The following is a 20,708-nucleotide window of genomic DNA, read 5'->3' on the forward strand; positions in this document are numbered from 1 at the left end:
AAACGGAAATAATAACAGAAAGGCCATTCGTCATCTTTATTGACTCTGTTCGCAGGAGGCGGTGACGCATTAATTATTATGACCCATTTTTTCGTAAATGAATCAAATTATGAATGTTATAATCACTATCACAACCAGTTATAAGATTGTCAACAGATTTCTTTGTTGGATATTTTTGTGTTAAATCCCTTCTAAATTAGAATGTATAACGATTGAGGGGAAGCAACTAATGATTCATTGTTTAAGATAGTTTACTGATCTTGGAATTAAAATAAGGAAGAATATTCAGGACTGCAATATGGTGTAGAAGTAGTATAAATTTAATAAAGAGAATAAACAAAGAGACTTTCATTAAAAAAATCAACGAGATTCAAAATCGAGTATATGCAAGTATATTCAGAATGTAAACCTTATAACGAAAGATCATTATTGAAATTGTTGGTATTGCAGTATCATGTTGATAAATTATAACATATTATAATAATATTATGATGATGAACCGCCAAACAAAAATAATGCAATTTACGGAATAGAGCAAAGAGAACAAAGAACATTAGGTCACGAAAAGATTCATATATTGGGTTGGAACCACGCCTTCAAGCCCCACCTACTTTATCCTGATAGGACAATATTATTTTCTGCTTCGCCGACTCTCTCCTGATTGGTCAACAACAAACAATCGAGGAATAGTTCCTAAGTCTACTGGTAGATTGCAGCAGTAACATGGTCGTGAACAGCTTCTCGAATCGTAACAATGACACGCACTGATAACTCCGCCTACTGGCTTCACATGGATCAATGTCATTTATGACAGTCCGAAATAAGATTAGTTATGAAATACCTTAATAGAATTGATAATTGAAAAATAATCTGCAATTGTGAGGAATTTTATTCAACCCAAGCTTAGTGTTAATGGTCTTTGTAGCTAATTCGATTGCTTAATTGTACATAAATTTAATAAGACAATCCTTAGCTTGTGTAATATTCTATGAACAAAACTTTGCCAAACACATAATTATTTTATGCATTATGGAAGTTTTATCCCATAGATAAAACACAAGATTTTATCTGTAGTTTAATATAGAACGCAATAACGGAGGTTCATTCATGAATGCACTACTACCAATAAATCGTATCATCGCTGTATCGAAAAATGCAAAATAAAACAGCATGAAATGATGCCTATTGGAATCAATATAATCATAAACCATGGGAATGAGAAAAATCACAAACGGCTAGCCCCAGACATGAAATAAACATTTTCGGCATTGCATCGCATACATTTCAATATGAGTACGATAGCCAATATTGCTAGCGGGTATTTGACCAAACCTAGCCATGCCATGAATGTATGTGGGAGTTGGATACGTAGCGGAGAGGGTGGGAATATCAATGCATTAGATCTACACGTGCCTAGCAACCTGCACATCCCCACATAGTGTAGGGAGGCTGGGGTGGTAGAATGCCAATCCTAGGGTACCACTAATATAATGCGATAGCATACGGGGATGGCCCATCATTTCCCCTAGTCCAACGCTATGCTATACTCCTGCCTTGTTAAATAACATAATCAATTATGGATAAACTAAAGGAGCTGTGTATGTGTACACTCACATGAGGAGAACTGGGAGGGAGGGAGGAGGATGATGGAATATGCTATGATTATAAGTTCAGCCTAAATCAAAATTATTGATTAATCAAGGGCTGCCTTTGTTTCAGCTCTACTACCAGTGATAGACCATTATTGATTGAGTTATTAAATAGACGGAGGTAGCTGGTAACTATGATACACGATTTTGTGATTGCTTCACAGACTACTGATGTTTTACTACTTCTAATTTTTAGATGACTTTCATTAGTATGGAATAAAAAATCTGGTGTGGCGCACCCACACAACTTTCCTTGCCGTTATGAAAATTGATCACCTGACGCTAGTGTTCACGCGCATTTCAAATCTACTTATAAACAAAGATCTGAGCCAGCTGGTGACAGGACAATAACGCTGGAGACATGCGAGGTCTGCTATCTCTTCATAGTGAATCATTTAATAGAATCAACAGTTTGCAAATTCGATAATCACATTTTCTCGAATTTCGTGCTCGAATTTTCAATTCTAGATGAAAATGTTACTGAACCTTAATTGTAGAGATTTTCATGCTCAATCTTTTCCCCTCGAATTTTTCTGTTTAAATAGTATCTGAAGCCTGATAATTGGGAATCTAAAATCAAACTTTGCATAGATGGGGTGGAGCTCCTGAAATTTTTACAGATATGGGACTTGTGGCAGTTGATAGAGATTATCAATGACTATTTCAGGTATGAATTTAATCAAAATCATTGGAGCCGTTTTCGAGAAAATCGCGAAAAACCGGTTTTTCACAACATTTTCTTCATTTTAGCCGCCATCTTGAATTGCATTTGATCGAAATTGTTCGTGTCGGATCCTTATATTGTAAAGACCTTAAGTTCCAAATTTCAAGTCATTCCGTTAATTGGGAGATGAGATATCGTGTACACAGACGCACATACACTCATACACACACATACAGACCAATACCCAAAAACCACTTTTTTGGACTCAGGGGACCTTGAAACGTATAGAAATTTAGAAATTGGGGTACCTTGATTTTTTTCGGAAAGCAATACTTTCCTTACCTATGGTAATAGGGCAAGGAAAGTAAAAATATAGTACTGTTTACACAAAATAGTCTGAAGTTTTTAATTCTGTAATTATTGATTAAACGACATTCTAAAAGAATATGCTACAAATAACTGCAGATATTGTCAACATAGAAAATATCCGTAGGAATGTTGACGATACTTGAATGTTCAATGGAAGTGTTATTTTTTTTTTTTTTTTGAAGGAAGAAAAGAACTTTTGAATCTGTGTTGGTGAAGAACGGAAAATATTTCTGAGGAAGATAAATTATCGTAAATACTGTATACAGTAAATATATTATTTTTCACTCAAATTAGATCCCTATTTTGGATTTTAGTTCAATCGATTATTGCCTGGTATTAAATATTCAATAACAATATATGATAGCAATCATACAACGTTAATTGGAATCTTGTCTCCGTTCAACTTTCAATTAGAATTTGATCGGTAGCATGTTCATAAGAAGCGGCAAATATTTAACAGTGGGTAGCAGCGATAAGGTCGAACAAGAATTTGGATTAAAGTTCAAATACAGCTGCTAATCTTTGTAAGCCAACTTTGCGGTGGCTGGGCATGAGCATCCATTAAACTTGAGCTTCGACAACAATGAACACAAAACAAAAGGGATTAAACAACAACTAAAGTGAAATTCTCTACAAACTGACAGAATTTGTAGTATAGAAAATACTAACTTTGTTTATAAGGATTGCTGACTGAAGTATCTAACTGTCAGTATCTGAAGAATGGGAAGCACTGATGTTACCATATAAGGAATGCTGACAGTTTGAAGTGAATTTCACTACAACTTAGTAGGTTGCTGCCCTGTTTTGTCATTGGGTTTATTGACTACCCCTTTCATTGGGCCAAATCTCTTTACAATATTGATTTATGAGACAAAGGAAGCTATTGTGAATAATGACGGGTTCTGATTGAATCTGGGCTAAGAGCAAAGCAAACTTGTATTGGAACCCCTGAAAAGCCAGGTAACTTCTCCGAAAGATAATAAGATTGGATTCAAACTTGAATACTGCTCTTGAAATACTATAATATATAGTATACTATAGTATACTATACTGTAGACTATAATATGTACACTATAATATGTTAGTTTCATGAGGCATCCACTGCATTACGTAAATTATCTCATACATCAGTATAAAACAATTGAAGTTAATTTTTTTGAAATTTTACATTTTCTGCCACATGTTTTATATTTTACTTCTGCTACATAATTAGTTATGCATTATTTTTTCATCTAACATTTCCCCAAATTTTGTCATGATTCAATATAAGTTGATGGAAAAAGATAAATTGCTTCCTACCTGGATCATACATCAAGTACCATATACTTTTCTTCTTGGCTTTATTTTGTAGATTTCAAAAGTATCACAGCACTGATATTAAAAAAGACATCAGGCTTTCTACAGCACAGTTTACTGATTGTCTACAACATTGACAGTGAGGAAATATAAATTGTATTAATTTATTTATTAGAAATCTATTTGGAAACAATTGGCATATAAGCCAAAAACTGTTCCCAATACAAATGGATATAATTGGAGAAAAAATGAATGAATTCTTGAACAATTTACAGATATTTAAGTCAATTATATTTCGAGTAGCCAAATGTTAGATGGTTTTAGTAAGAAACTTTTCTGAACAATAAACAACGCTCATTAAGATACTAACATACTTCATAAGATACTATACCTACTACGGGTGACAGTATCTACAATCTACACAGATACTGTACTGGTGGATCATGATGTAAAACAATGTGGATATGAAAATTATTGTCAGCAACAAAAAGATAACAGGAATAATGCAGCTGGTTAGATATCAATGTGGGCGTTAACGTTTTGAAGAAGATTGATTCGATTAGAATTTTCCTAAATTACATCCACTAATCATTATAACTATTATATAATTTCAAGAGTAAACTACTGTATTAGTTTATAGTACTAGTAAACTTCTGTACTGAAAGTGGACTAGATAACAGGAATAATGCAGCTGGTTAGATATCAATGTGGGCGTTAACGTTTTGAAGAAGATTGATTCGATTAGAATTTTCCTAAATTACATCCACTAATCATTATAACTATTATATAATTTCAAGAGTAAACTACTGTATTAGTTTATAGTACTAGTAAACTTCTGTACTGAAAGTGGACTATTATTGGTGTTATAACTAGGAGTATATGTCCTATTATTATGACTTCACCATACACAAACCATTCAGGAATAAAGCCTTTGGTTTTGCCTTCAATCAACTACCTAACTACAATGCAAACGCATTTTAGACATGAATAGACTGCAATTGTTCAACATGGTGGGAGAAAACTATTCAAACCAAATCAGTCAATGACCTCCACTGAGATATTTCTGGTATTAGTCATACACAGTGAATACGACAGTCATACAAATACGATAGTATTTGTGTGTCGGACTCATCAATACGACATTTTGTGTTTTGTACGTTTTTGGGCAGTGTGCCTGTCGCATCCACACTTATTTACTACATTGTATCATCTTTTTTCGAATAAATTCAAATTGAAATACGGAAACCTGTAAAGTTTGATCTGCATGACTTCTGATCATTTTGATTTCACCCTTATATAAAATCAGTTTGCATTTAATTGAATGACATAATTTCATCACACAGTGCTTTAGTACTAAAGTAACTGTACTCATGACCATGACACAAGTTACCAAGTTATTCAATAAGTTTTTAAATCAAATTTAATTTTTGTCCAAGTTGAATTAACTGAATCCTGACTTTGTAAATTGTATTCCTTTTAAAATAAGATACCATTGTAGAAGTTGGTAAGCTAGCTACCAATTAGATATTGTAATATTTAGAGGAAAAATAATCAGCTATCTAATATGTAACCAATAAGAAATTAATTAAACATTGACGAATTCATCAAACTTGAAATGACTAAAATACGGTTTTGAATGTTAATGAAAGATAGCTTCTATCAAATAATTAAATAATGAAAATCATTATCTTCGATAACTTTCATATTTAACTTTAAACGATTATATGGCTGATATGGAATAATTTGTTGAAACCTATCTAAGAAGTAATCTAGTAAACAGCATCATTAAACTACTGTTAATAGGGGTCTCACACAAACACATCAGTGAAAGTACACGTATCATACTTCTGGACATTTGTTTTTAAAACGTTTGTTGCCAAAGAAGATAACTGAAAACCAAACTACAGCATTCAAGAAACAACAAATGCACAGTAGTGTTTCGTTTACAGTTTGGTCAACACAAGTGGTTGGAAAATTAGAAACATACGGTAGTTGAACTGCAACTCATAATAATTATGTTTCTATTCAGCAAAATTAATAAAAAATTTAGAATATCAACTAGCATGCTCACAATAGTACGAATACAAGAAAATACAACAGAGCGACAATTTGCAACAACTACTTACACTATTTATAGTTCCCAAATAATTGACTTCTCATCAATTAATAATCCACCTAATATATTCAGTTTGAATTCAACAAACATCTTTGTAGGGATGGTTAATTGGCATGGTAAATCAATATAAGCACTTGAAATAGTAGGTTTGAATGTAGGAACAGAGAATAGTTAGTTTGTTTCAAAGTCCACTATTGAAATTAAGGGAAACACCACCCGTAACAACACTACATCTACAAACATTACGTTTTTAGACAGGGAAATAATCTAACAATGTTTCATGAAATAAGCCATGTTATTCGCAAGCTTCAAGTAATAAATAGTAACCAAGTTTCGATACCTAACCAAACTGGGTTGTTGGAATAGGAAAACAATATATAAGTTATTGTAGAACGTAGATTAAATTTATTGTTAACAATTAAATTAATTTATTTTTATTAATTTCAAAGTTATTGATTGTAGATAGAAGTAATTGTAGAATGTTCAGAAACTGAGTAATTCCGTAAGTAATACTCCTCGAAAACAGGCAACACACTCAAGTTATTAAAAATAACAGAGTTTTGATACCATAACCATTGAAATAATTCATTGAAATTATGAGAACAACAGGTAAAATATGTCACAAGGAATCGCCGTTAGTTTTCAGACAGAGGAATAAAGAGCATTCTATAATATATTTCTCGAAAGCATGCCGCTGTCTTAGTCTACAAATTATTAGAAGTAGCTGAGTTTCAGTATCATAAACATCTGAATTCGATGGAAACAACAGGAATAATTGTAATAAGTACGTTTGAAGACAGGGAAGTAATATTTTCGAAAACAAACCTTTATGAGAAGAAGACTGTTATTAGTAGAAACAGTTATTTGTTGCCATAACCAAACCTATATCAACATTGAAAATAGGAAAACAAGAGGTATTGAGTAGGTAGGACTCACCATTAATTAGCAGACAGAATTAAGGTAGGACACGTGGTGGTCGCTAACAACGGACCAGGGTGAGATTCCGGATGGGAGTCTGGTTGGGTGAATGTGTCTGAGTTGACAGACAATCAACACGCACTGTTGGCACACTAGACAGTACTGATTACTGAACTGAGCCTGAGCCGGTCGGTAGGGGAGAGTGAGATACGCAGGCCAGCCACCCCACCAGCCCTACAGCCACCCCAGTGCTGCCAACTGCCAAACTACACCCTCATTGGCTGCCTGGCAATGCAGGGCTAAGGCGCCAATTTCAAAATGAAATAGACTACCAAGTGCCGGTTGCACAACAGACGGTTAAATTTTAACCGGGATTAATTCCACGAGAACCAATCAGGGAAGCCGTCTTTTCAAAAATGCCATCCCTGATTGGTTCTCGTGGAATTAATCACGGTTAAAATTCAACCGGCTGTTATGCAACCCGGCCCAATAGTTCAATACAAGTATAGTACGTACAAAATTATTTTTGACTTGGAGGAATATGCGGCGCAGAGAAATGGAGGGATATCAGCCAATTACAGTGATGAATAGAGTCAAAGGTAGAAGCTCATTTTCCAATTTATCAATTAGACAAATCCTAAATTGCTTTCAGACACTCCTAAACTAGGGATTGTTCAGGAATATAATATACCTGAGGATGAAAAAATTATGCGTAGCTGAGTAAGAAATGTGCTTTTAGTCGGTTGTCAACTTCAATTAAACGTAGCCTATAACTTCTCATGTGCAGCATGAGCACATGAACAGTCACTAGGAATTAGAGAAAGCTGGCAGGTTCAGAACGGCGACATCGCGCCTCAGTATTATTTCCTACCTATCTCTGCTGCGCATCTCCCTCAAATTCAAAAGTAATTTTGTAAGGACTATAGGTTCAAATATTAGAGAAAAAATAGCATAAGAAGATATCCGATCGTTGTCACGTTATTTTTTATATTTAAATAACGATTAGCCTCCTGCTTGGCATCAGTCGGTAGAGCATGAAATATTTTAATAATTATAATAATCAAGGTCGTGGTTTTTAATAGGATACAGTCTCATAAAAATCTTTATAGGCCCAGATATGAGCTTCCACTATAATTCTGATAATTCATTAAAAAAAATATATATATATATGGTACTTATCCTATAGTATTGAGGAATGAAAAATTAATCGCACACCATAAACAATTTGATACATATATTAACAAATATTGCAAAAATAAATCAGAGCAAAAAATATATAGAGTGATAAAAAATATATAATATAAAATAGAACAATAATCTAAATCAATAAAATATCACAGGCTAAATACTATTCTCTAAATTTTATAGCACGAAACGTTACCATGTGCTTTCATTTTTATGATCATATGCATCCATTTGCATGTAGCTGCGATATCAGCTTGCTAATACTTGTCGACTTGGACAATTCTATTTAAATTAGATTCTTAAAAACAGCTTGATAAATTGACAACTAGTAATCCAAATATATATAATATATTAAACTCTATGGTATCTAATAGATTTCTTTGTAATGAATATATATTTATCTCAGGGTACGAGATTCGGCACCTGACGGAATAAATAGAGCAATTCATCTAGTGAATCAGAGCTACAACAAACTATCGTAAATTATATTGCAGAGATTAATGATCATATGAATATGTATTACCAGCCTAGATTTTATGCTTCTTTGATTTATAGAACTTCTGATATGTATTGACTCGTTACTTTTCCAATAAAATATCTTTAATACTACATTTACTTGCGCAAGTATTTTTTACCAAATTCTTAATTTATTAGAAACCCTTTCGACGAGCTAGCTTTGATTCTTATTTTATTTTCGAAGCACTGAGGGCGCCCTATCACTATTTCAATATTTTTCACTCACGTGTCGAAATCTTCTTATGAGCTGCTGATGTCGATCCAACTCCTGGTGATTATTGTAGCCGGAGTCGTCTCTTCCAAGGGGTTACAAAATTATTTAAAAATGAAAATGACTTTTGCTTTATAAGAGCATCACAAAGTCTTATAAGAAATTTAGTAATTCAATTTAACTTCAAGTTATTACAAGATATAGCAAGGTATTACGCTCTATAATTTTTAGGGACCTCTCATGGTGGCGTTTGGCAGGCGAGTGTCGGTTCTCCTTTCTCAATTTTACAATTCTCATTTCCGATTTCTAAATTTACATAAAATTTGAATATCCTAGTCCTCCGCCATTCAAGGTTCAAATAGACCGTACTAAAATATTAAACTATTACTTATGTTATATATTTAATAATTTCTTAGCCTTCGGGCCATATCCAAAACATAGACTATACAACAATTTTATACAAATTCTATTTATTTGTAGAAATATATACAAATATTTTTGAATCGGCTCACTATTGCCGCCTATCAATTGCCCTTATGTGATTGGTGCATGCAAATTGTTACAGTATTCATGCGCCTGGTAACCTCCTATTTCCTTAATACATTTTTAATTATTTTTATTGGGTTTTTAAATATGCTCTCTACATGCTAATTAATTTTTTATATGTTATTATTTGTTTCATGCATCATAATAATTAGCCACGTGAGACCTTTAGTTCCTCAAATTGCATACTGTTTTGCCACAATAAATTTCTGCTCAGGTGTTTGGTCAGATTCTACGTTGCATGGCTCGGTCGATCGTTAGGTCGCCGATCACTAAATGTTTATGCCTAACCTCAACCTTCAATATTTTATATAATATTATATATTAGCAAAAAATTATTTCAATTCCTCTTAGGCTGTTGTACAGTTTAGCCAGGACAATCTGATATTATCTAATCTTTATGTTATCTCTTTGGCGATATTAGCCAATTACTTCACTTAGACCTATAAATATTTCAGCTAGGGATTTTTATTTATCCATCCAAATTACAATATGTTACATCGTATAGGGCGTTAATGTACCAAATTTCATTGTTTAACTAAAGCCGATAGTCCCAGTAGTTATTTTTTCGTGAGGCTACGCTGGTAGTCTCTCATACTGTACCGTTCTTACACTCACACCCGAAATTCGAAGCATGAACGACCTATACTATGGGATATATTCTTATGCTACATTTTCTCTATTGTAGGCCAAATATAGTAGCCTACTTGGATTGAACCTACTCCAACTTGTATTGAAAGATTTAGCTTCTCTTTCTTGTGATACACACGTATTTATTATTAACAAATTTGTAAAACCAGTTAGATGGAGTCTGTAACATGGATTAAAAAGTAAAACTGAAAAAAAACATTGATTGAGCAGGCCATTCACTAGACTTCTTGTGGTCCAACATTCAAGAGACGTCGGACCATGAATGGGATTATTGATTTTGGGTCGAATGTTGGATGTCTAGCAGGACGATGTCTAGCAGTTGGAACAACTGGAGTTCCAACACATCCCAGAGTTGAGTTGGATGTTGGACTAACTCGTGGACCAATAATTGGATAGTGAATGACTTGATTTAGCTATCTGCAAATCTGATTTAGCTATCTGCAAATCTGATTTAGCTATCTCATGGGTTCTATACCACAAAACCTTATGTAGCCTATAAATTACCCCATGGTAAAGCACCTTTACCCTAATATAAAAGTGTGCATAATTTATAAATGGAATCTATCGACAGCTACTCTCTATTTTCCGTTTTCCTACCACAGTTCCACCATACCATAATATACGGGACATACAAGAGCTTAAACAAAATAAAATATTAAATATAGTGGTGATAGAATTTTTAAGTAACCGAAATCATTGCTGATTAATCAATCATGATCTTACCTTTCATGAGAAACCCAAATCGAAAATAATGACCAGAAATAGAATCTCACCGACCTGTAAAATAAAAGAAGGAATACATGAATACTTGAAAATAATTTAGAAAATAAATGAAGGCTAAGAAATTCATGTAGGCAGTGATCTTCAATTTTTCACTGGTTGACGTTTATTGGAGATAAGAAACCGAATCCGTAATTTTAATAGAGTGTGGAACACAAAGAAAAACATTCTAAACAGCGTTGCTTGAAAAAATAGAGCTATATAAAGAATATACATGGGAAGTACAGTACCTACATTTTTATATGATTATGATACCAGCAGATAACCAAACAAAGTTGGCAAACTACTTACGTGATGTTAGCAATAGTAGTGCCACTATAGTACTGGCTAGTACTAAAACAGTAGGGTAGTTTACTAACGGTGGGTAACAACTGCGTCGGTTTGCAATTTTAAAATGCAGCAGAGCAAACCCCTGTTTTCCAACAAGCAAAGATTATGACTGTGCTGCTAGCCACCTTAATAGCACATGATTTTTTCAGAGAAATCCCACATCTCATGGAAAATCTAACATGCAGAAAGAAAGCGCAAAATAGGAGTGTAAAGCTGAAGGATGGATTGAGCAATAGAAGAAGAAATGTGCTGTAAAAGAAGATGAAGATGATTGGACAAGTGGAAGAAATGATGTGGATAATGTAAATTATTAAAAGAGGAGGTCAGGAGGATTATTATTACAAGAGGAAGAAGTCAGGAAAACATTTCAATTCAATTTATTGATTCAATAAAAATACATAACACCATACACTATATATAATCTGTGTGTGGGAGCCGTTCTTGACTTATAGTTTGTAACATTATAATATTAATGCTATTGATATCATAAAAATATTTCAGTAGAATCATTCATAAATCGAATGTAAAATTATTGTTGAGGTTGAAGGAAAGATGAGCAAGACGAATGAATTTGAACTCAACGATAAAAGGGAAAAATTAATAAAGACGAAGAAAAATAGAGATATCGTATGGCGAATGATTATACATACAACAGAAAGAAGAGAATGTGAGGGAAAGAGAAGAATTTTGCACCAAAAAAAGTAGATGAAGAATATGTATGAATTGCGAAGATTATGGATGAAAACTTCATGTGGATTAATGAGTGATAAAGAGGGAAAGCTGTATGTGGGGAATAAGAATGTGACGGTTATGCAACAAGAGAAACTAGATGAAAAGGCAGTAAGAAAAATGGTGAATTATGAATTGTTGAAAAACATTCATCAAAGCACAATGAAAATGAAGGAAGGAAAAATATGTGGAGCAGGAGTAAGTAAGAAAGGAGAAATGGGTGAAAGAGAAATTGAAGTGTAAACAAAAAGTAGAGGGAAAAAGAAAGTTAACTAAGGAAAATTGTGAGTTATGAAAGAAGCAGACTGCAGGGCGAAAAAGATGACAAGAAAGAAAAATCGGGAAAGGAAAAATGTGGAGCAAGATAGGGGGATCGGAGAAGAAAGGGTAGAAAGCGTCCAACCCAAATGGAAAGTGTAACAAGGAGAGAAAAAACTAAAAGCAGTGGAAAATGATAGGAATAATGCTGACTCAGGGGGATGGTGACAGTCGAGAGTAGGTTAGTCCCCGAATAGCATGAAATACGGTTACTACAGCACAGGTACTGCACACTGCACACTGCACTAGCACACTGGGTATTAGTGAGAGAGTTAACTCACCACATATACACGGGTCTCTGAAACGCGAGAGGAATATAGTTTGAGGCGAAACATGGCGTTGGGTATAAATAATGGCTTTCTGTTTATAAATTGAGATATATTGCCGCAACTTCAATAAAAAATGTATTACGATGATGGAAAGTAATTGCGACTTTTTAATGGAATTAAAATTACTGGAGCCGGTGTATGTGATACATTATTCAGGGGTCGGGTTGAACATAAAAAGGAAGCGGAAAGGTTAACCCTGTTTCGGCATATGTTGACAGACTCGGTGCCATATTCGGCTATTGACTGGCATTCGAGTCGTTCTGCTTCCTTCTGCGTAGAACCCTCGTTTTATGCCAGCTGGGACTCTCAGAGCGTGATCTCTATTCAAATTCATTCTCAAAGCTCCATCGTTGAACTTACGCTAAGAACTTTGATGTTCTTAAACCTCTCCTCCAACTCACCACTCTCCACTTCCTACCGTTCTCCAACACCTCTTCCATTTTCTTTATCTTCATCGTGTTTTGCTTTTGCTTCCTCTTCTTCTTCTTCTCTTCCTCTTTCATCTTTCTTCCTCCATAGTTTAAGGTAGCCCCCCTAAACTTCACTCCAACACTTATCCACCGTTTTTCTCCCCCTATATTTCCTCCTTTCATTCTATCTCTTCTTCCATTTCAATTCTTCACCCACTTTGTCACCTCCATCTTCATTTATGTGCCTTTATTGTATTCTTCCTCGTTCGTCCTTATTTTTCTTCTTCTACTTCCTCTACTCCTTATTTTACCTCTAATTCACTCTTTGTACTCCTTTAGAATTTCTCATCATCCAACATCACCTTCCCAGTCATCTTCTTTTTATACTGTTTCATTTCTATCGCGACTTTCTTTCTTTTTTTCCCTTCTTTTTGATATTTCTAACTTTTTCTACCTGGCTTTCTTCATGATCATTACTTACTCATCATTGTTCATGAACCTTCTCCTTGAATCTTCTCAACTCCACATATTCAACTTTTTTATTTCTTCCACTTCCTTAACTTTCCTCCTGCTTCTCCTTTCACCTCCTCTTCTGATTTTCGTACCCTCTCAGTTCTGATACTGCTTATTCTAATTCCCTTTCTTCTTTTTCCGCATCGTTATTTCAATTATCATTCTCTTCATCAACAACTTCACCATCTTATTTTTCTTCTTCTTTTTCCACCCCTCTTCTACTCCTGCTCATTCATCTGTCAACTCTTCTTCTCCATCATCATCATCATCATCATCATCATCATCATCATCATCATCATCATCATCATCTCCTGCTTCTTCTTCCTCTTTGTTTTCTTCTTCTCCAGCTTCTACTTATTTTACTTCATCGCCATCTTATTAGTTCCCCTCTTTACAAACTTATTCAAAATGCACCGCACTGCTGAAGCTGCAAGTGAGCAAGACCAACCAACATCTCCGGCTCCGCCCGCCAAGCTGTTTTAAGGAGTTCTGAAAAGCACTTAGCCGCAGAATTCCCAGTAATGCAGAGCAGAGCCGAGCAGAGCACACAGAAAGACATCGTCATAAGGGCGTACATAAAAAACAAGAGGTAATGAGATGGTTCAAATTGTAAGGAATTATCATATTGAAAATCTTGCCTGATAGTGATAGAATCTAGCCTGATACCAATTTAAATATACTTATTTGTAAGTTATCATCATGGTTCAGTAGAGGATATCATAAATTGAATTATATTATTATCATAAATTATATTCAGACTAGCCGTCAGGCTCGCTTCGCTCGCCGTATCCGTCTAGCTAGGGGGCTCCGCCCCCTGGACCCCCGACTGGATCGTCCAAAAATGAGATCAGGGGGCACGCTTCGCTCGCCTGAATGTAGACCTCAGCGGAACCTCTGTACCGAATTCTGGACCCCCGACTGGATTGTCCAAAAATGAGATCAGCGGGCTCGCTTCGCTCGCCTGCTCACCTCAACGGAACCTCTGTACCGAATTTGAACATATTATGTCAATTTGATCTCGAAAAACACCTGTTACTATATCGGCGTATCTTTGGCGATCAAAATTCTTCCACCTCATTTAAACCTGTGTACTGAATTTTTTTTAATATATTTCCATCAATTATTGAATAAGGTGAGGAAACGCAGAAAAGCTGAGAAAACGCTAATTTTGGCTAATTGGATAAATTGGTATTTAGGAGGTCCTGGATAAATGTATTTCAATCTTCAACTTGGTGCCAACCTAACAAAGTCAACTCAACTTAATGCCAACCTAACAAAATTTTTAATTTAGTTACCAGAACAACTGTTTCGAAGGGATACTCTCTCTAGATTATAGTTTTATATAAACATATGGTATGGACATTTCAATAATAATTTTAAGATATTGGAATAAGAAGAATATAAATTCTAAAAGATCTTTAAACCCTTAAAAACAACCCTTAGAGTTAAAATATCGCCAAAAGATTTCTTAGTGCGCCTCTAAAGGGCCAACTGAACATACCCTCCAAATTTGAACGTTTTTGGTCCGGTAGATTTTTAGTTCTGCGAGTGAGTGAGTCAGTCAGTCAGTCAGTCAGTCAGTCAGTCAGTGAGTGCCATTTCGCTTTTATATAATATAGATAGAAGATGTTATTGTTGACAATTGATATTCCAGTTGGTTTACCAACATCATTTTTATATAATGTACAGTTTCCACGAAAATAAGAAATTATTATAAAATTATAAAGTTTATTAAAAATTGGAAGTTAACTGAGCGAACACCTCCTTGATTATTGAGTTATACCATAGAGAAACGATAGCATGAGTAGATATCCCATGGTATAGGGCGTTTATGTCGCAACTTCTACTGTTATCTCAAGCTGATAGTTCACGTAGTTCTTTCCCATGCAGCTGTGTGACGCTGGTAGTCTCTCAAATTGTGCCGTTCATACACTATCTCCCAAACAAAACAGTAAAAATTGACAATAACCGACAGTAATCGGCTTGAGATAACAGTAAAAGTTGCGAAATAAATTCCCTATACCATGGGATATCTACTTACGCTATTGTTTCTCTATGGTTATACTAGGAATGAAGTGGAAGAATGGGCTGAGGATGACAGAAGTTTGAGAGATGCCCCAATCTATTAGGACATAGACGAAATAAAGGATTCGATTGACAATTTGACCATTCAGCCACTCCAACTTGAACCGGATAAGGTTAATAAATATGGAGGCGTGTAAATTATAAGAGTTTGCGACTAAACTTCTATTTGATACAGTTTACGACACGACGCCCCCCCCCCCACGTGACCCATCCCCTCAGAACAGAAGACCAACTTCCAAGATCCAGCGAAATCCGTTCTCAGAGTAAGCGAACCCCTTTCAGAGGACAAAGTACCCTTTACCCCACCCCAACCATTGTAAATTCACTTTTCGAAACTTATCAAAGTTTTTAAACTCCACTCTCCAGGGGTGAAGAGGAGAGGTGTCCCTTAAATCTTCCGAGTGGAGAGGATAGTAATTTTGCACACTCCAAACTTGTAGCCTACTTAGAGGATGAGTGAAGGTTACTACCACTAAGGGCGAAATAATCTCATAAATTCGAGCAAGAAAAGAAAGGTAATTAAGTAACGCTCTAAACATCATTAGTGGCGAGCTAGATTTATGAAATTTTGAGGTATTGTGGATGAAGCTGTTATTAATGCATGATCAAGATTAACTTCAAGTTATTCCTCCAATATGAGACTTTCATCACAAATTAGGTTAAAATGAAATTGCACACCTATTTAAGACTAGAGAAGCTATGAAAAACGTGTATTGAATTCATTCAATAGTGTATGGAAGACGTCTCTTGGACAGAATTATCAAACATTATTGTCTTTTTAGTTACAACACAACGATATACAAACTACCAGAGAAATATAAAGAAAAATATATATCTGGGCAACCTTTTTGAATTAGTTCGTCACTTCATGTCTCGGCTACTAATATATAAATCGGTACTCAGATTCATATTTATTTATTCATATGACTTTTATCGGCAGAGAGATCCTTTTGGATGCTCTGCCTTGCCGTATTACCCAATGTCTTTTCCTATTAATACCCAAGTTTATAGGTTATGTTTTGGGTTTTTCATGTTTTCTCACTAAAAATTTGCACTTCCACTCCCTGAGCTTCATTTTATGAAGTTTAAAATTAGGAAAACTTATTTCCAAACACAAATACATATTTGAAAAGCAAACAAATATAGAATTTTGATGATAATATTGAAAGATGAAATTTTCACATTACATTTTTTCCATGGCAACCAAACAGGATTTATTTCTATTTATATTAAAAAATGGCCCTGAAGAAAAAAGGATATCAGAGAAAACCTGCATAGGAACAAACAGGTAATCAGTAACAAAATAAGATCATTATTTGATAAATATAATAATGATTGATCGATCCCAACTCACTGATTCACCCCACAATAAATTATCAGCTCTGTATATAATAAAACTCCTAATTATTTGTAAACTATATCGATGAAGACGATTCAAATGAAATGATTAGATACTGAATAAGATTAGATTTGAATAATCGATAAAAACAATGAACCATGTTATTTGGAATTGTGTTCCATGTTAAATTCAATGGAAGTAGTACACAAATTTATGGAATATTATCAACTACGATAAATCACATCTATGGAATATTGCTTTTTGAGGTTTGAACGTACCCTTATTCAAAAAACTGTACTTTGATTTATTGGCACAAGATCCTGATTCAACTGACAACTCCTATGAAACGTTTTTCCCTTATTGAAGCAAAAAAATATCTTCATTGAATTTAATCCTTGATAAATATAATACATTGATGAAATCGACATTAAACAGCCAATCATGAATTTTCGTTTCGCAAAACTGATCCAACAAAGAAAATTGATGCTTCAAGAACATTTTGATGACAAATTGATAGATGAGAATGAAGTTACAGTTAAAAAATATCTACGCAAACTGTAGAGGAGTGGAGCATCACTCTCTGTTGTATTAATCTAGCAATCCAAACCATTTCTGTAGAGTATAATTCATTAAGCTATCATTGATTAGTTAGTCATCATCTATTTATTCCTATCTGTCAATTTTGATGAAATAATAAAGTTATCAGAAATTGGCAGACAAAGAGTTGATCCAATCTCATTATATTCACGTAGTTTTCGATGTAATTGATAATCCATTTTTATTTCCATCAATCAGTCCTTTGTAAATGATAATGGAACAACCACATCAACTTGTTTATGCAGGGGCTTTCTATTGAAATCATCTATTTGACGCAGTATCATAATTTTCTATGAACCTTGCAACAGAGAAAAAGGCGCTCCAACACGAAAGAAGCACTTTTGCGCATCATTATCAAAATCCTGCAACAATTATTTTGCACTCGACACAAAGTGCAGAAGTAATGAGCTAGATGTAGACGTTTTTCCGTGAAAAAAACGAGGGCGTAATAGCTAGGCTCTGGTTCATTAGCGTTCACTGCGCTCTGCCTGTTCATTCTTCGACTTCACAGTTTCTATGATGATTCTGGCGAGCGGAAAATGAGGAGAATGTGAGAAACGAGAAGAATTCTATCCACCATAATCGAGTAATGAGAAGAGATGAAAGGCTCGTCAACTTTATCCCCACCTACCCCCACCCACCCATCAGCTTCACACCACTGCCCATTACCGCCCATTGTCCTGCCCACATTCACCCTATTATTTGAACGCCCCTCGTATTAGAAACACGCCGGATTTTGTTTCGAAAAGAGCTGCAGATTGAAAACGACTGCTGATAAAAGAAGGCAAAAAATAAACAACAATCGCCTGTGCGATTCTCTATGTGAAAGGCTGGCTACCTTTATCTGACACACTTTTTCCCAAAGGAAAGCCCGTAATTGGGTTTTCCATAAAGGAAACGGCGAATTCATTAAAATCGTAACACTACTTTATAAACGAGTTCATCCAAAACAATTTTGAAAGAGCTCTTTCGGTTGTTATCGAACTAGACAAAGCTCAACTCTGGATAATATTGAAATTCCACTTCAGTACCATACGAAGAATGCAAATGAACAATAGCTTTAGCCACACCTTTTCATTAGTTTTTTCAAAGAATATAAAATGCTTAGAAGATTGAAATCTTTTTCCTAGTAAATTGTGTTCTAGCTGTTAATCACACATCTATTTATTCACATTGTGTAATGGAAGAACATTTTCAATTAAACTATCACCATATCATTTCACCTTTACAATCGATTCCGACATTTGTAGATTCTCTATGCCCTAAGAACATTGTACTTCCAATAGAGTTCATCAAGTACATTATTAATTTATAAAAAGTTCAAGTATATTATTCAACACAAACATTGAATATTCAACAATTTCAAATTGCAACGTTCTGTATTCATAGTTTCATACTGGTAAATTAAAAAATCTTCTTTAGAAGAAGAGACAAACAAAAAGCAAATGATGTAATGTGGAGGTCTATTTGTAATGTTTTGAGGAAAAATGGGAGTATCAGATTGTCTCATCAAAGACTTTGAAATTGAATCAGAGACAATCTAATTGTCCCCATTCTGTATGAAATCGTCAGTATACAACAAAAAAATAATGCATTTTGAGTACACTCCAATCATAACGAATTTCAACATTATTATAACATCAAGGAAAATTTTCTCCAATCGGAAATCTTTGAGGACAAAGATCTGAATGTATCATTCATTTAAAACAATATCTGTCAACTGAATTTAACATACATATTACAATATATCAATACCAGGGAAGAACTATACCAAGCAACAAAATCGCCAAGGTCAGCATTGCTATCCTCTCAGCAAACCCAACCAAATTTCACCCGTCCTCAGAACCTTAGCACCCTTACAAATCATGGAATGGTTGATCAGCATATGTGTCACAACCATTTGCCCCATCCTACCAATCACATGTTAATTACAAATGCGGCCGACAGTTCATTTCGAAATCGGCGTTTTGCAGCTGTTAGCTATTTGCAATTATTTGACGAATTGTGTGCTGGGGCTGGCCGGGTGGACGGACTTTGCCCATGCCATCCAATAAACACTCGGCCATCATCACAATACATTCACTCACTCACTCACTCACTCACTCACTCAAAACGACTATATTCTATCAGTGTTCAGTCATGATAACTTCACTTGCCAGTAGTTTCAATGCACATAAATCCATTCGATTTGTCCTAGTCAGATTCACTTCAATACGTCAGCATTTGTTTAATGGAAAGCGTTGATGTGAGGAAGCTGACAAAGTGAACCTGTGAAGCAATCACTTGTGATAGCAGGAGGTAATAGCCAGTATTTATCGACGACACTTGACTACTTTGTATGTCAACATTATCTGGAAGCAATTCATTGGGAGGAAATAATGTACAAATCTATTTTGAATGAAACTACTTTAGATTAATTAGTTAATGGTGATAATGGTGTTTGTGATTTTTGAGGGTTAGTAGTTTTCAAGTTTTTCCCATCTATTTCAATTTATGAATGATTTTTGAAGTGTAATACTTACATTCTGTCATTTACGATAAACCCAGATACTAAGTTTTCAGTGTTTATATATTTGGACGGTGAATTTTTGTTAAATTATAAGAATTCAAATCAAATCAAATGTTTCTTCATTTTGACATCAATAGGCTACAATAATTTGAAACAAAACAATTTTTCAATCATAAACAGTAAATAACTAATAAATATTATTCAAAATTGCAGAATTGGTACAATAACCTAATTCAGACTATCAACTATCTAAATTCGGGAGAGAAATAGTTCTGGATTAATTATGTTGTTTTGATGTTGTGCATGTGTAAATGAGATTGATGAATTGTTTACTAGAGGTTGATGATGATTAATTAACCGGTACTAGCGTCTTAATTTGTTTTAATAAATCAGTGGTTTTGTCAGTCTCAGATCTTTTTATTCAATATGGATATCTATCTACCACAATGAAACCTTCACTACAAAACAGAAAGTTGTCACAATTCTTTAATATGCATACCTACCACAACATTACCTTCACTACAACTCAAAAGGAAAATCATTGATTTTGTTAATACTGGAATGATCATGATTAGTTGTTTTTCCATCACATTGTTAATTCATTGAATAAAAATACTGAATAACAATTCACTGAATGAAAATACTGAATTA

General features: G+C 34.4%; 1 protein-coding gene across 16 annotated transcripts in view; it reads right to left on the minus strand.

Annotated features, from left to right (window-relative positions):
* Positions 1-20,708, minus strand: part of LOC111064145 (poly(rC)-binding protein 3) — a 228,161-nt gene that overhangs the window by 107,859 nt on the left and 99,594 nt on the right. For 4 of the 16 annotated variants that reach the window (XM_039434086.1, XM_039434081.1, XM_039434076.1 and 1 more), the window contains exon 1: positions 7,031-7,180. The exons of 10 other annotated variants lie outside the window; for them this stretch is intronic. The gene's annotated coding sequence lies outside the window, so the exon portion shown is untranslated. Of the gene's footprint in view, positions 1-7,030; positions 7,181-10,841; positions 10,896-20,708 lie in introns of those variants that run through there. 2 more of the 16 variants (XM_039434079.1, XM_039434071.1) reach the window with 1 other exon arrangement.

This window comes from Nilaparvata lugens, chromosome 8 (genome assembly GCF_014356525.2).
Source record: "Nilaparvata lugens isolate BPH chromosome 8, ASM1435652v1, whole genome shotgun sequence".
Classification (NCBI taxonomy): Eukaryota; Metazoa; Arthropoda; class Insecta; order Hemiptera; family Delphacidae; genus Nilaparvata; species Nilaparvata lugens.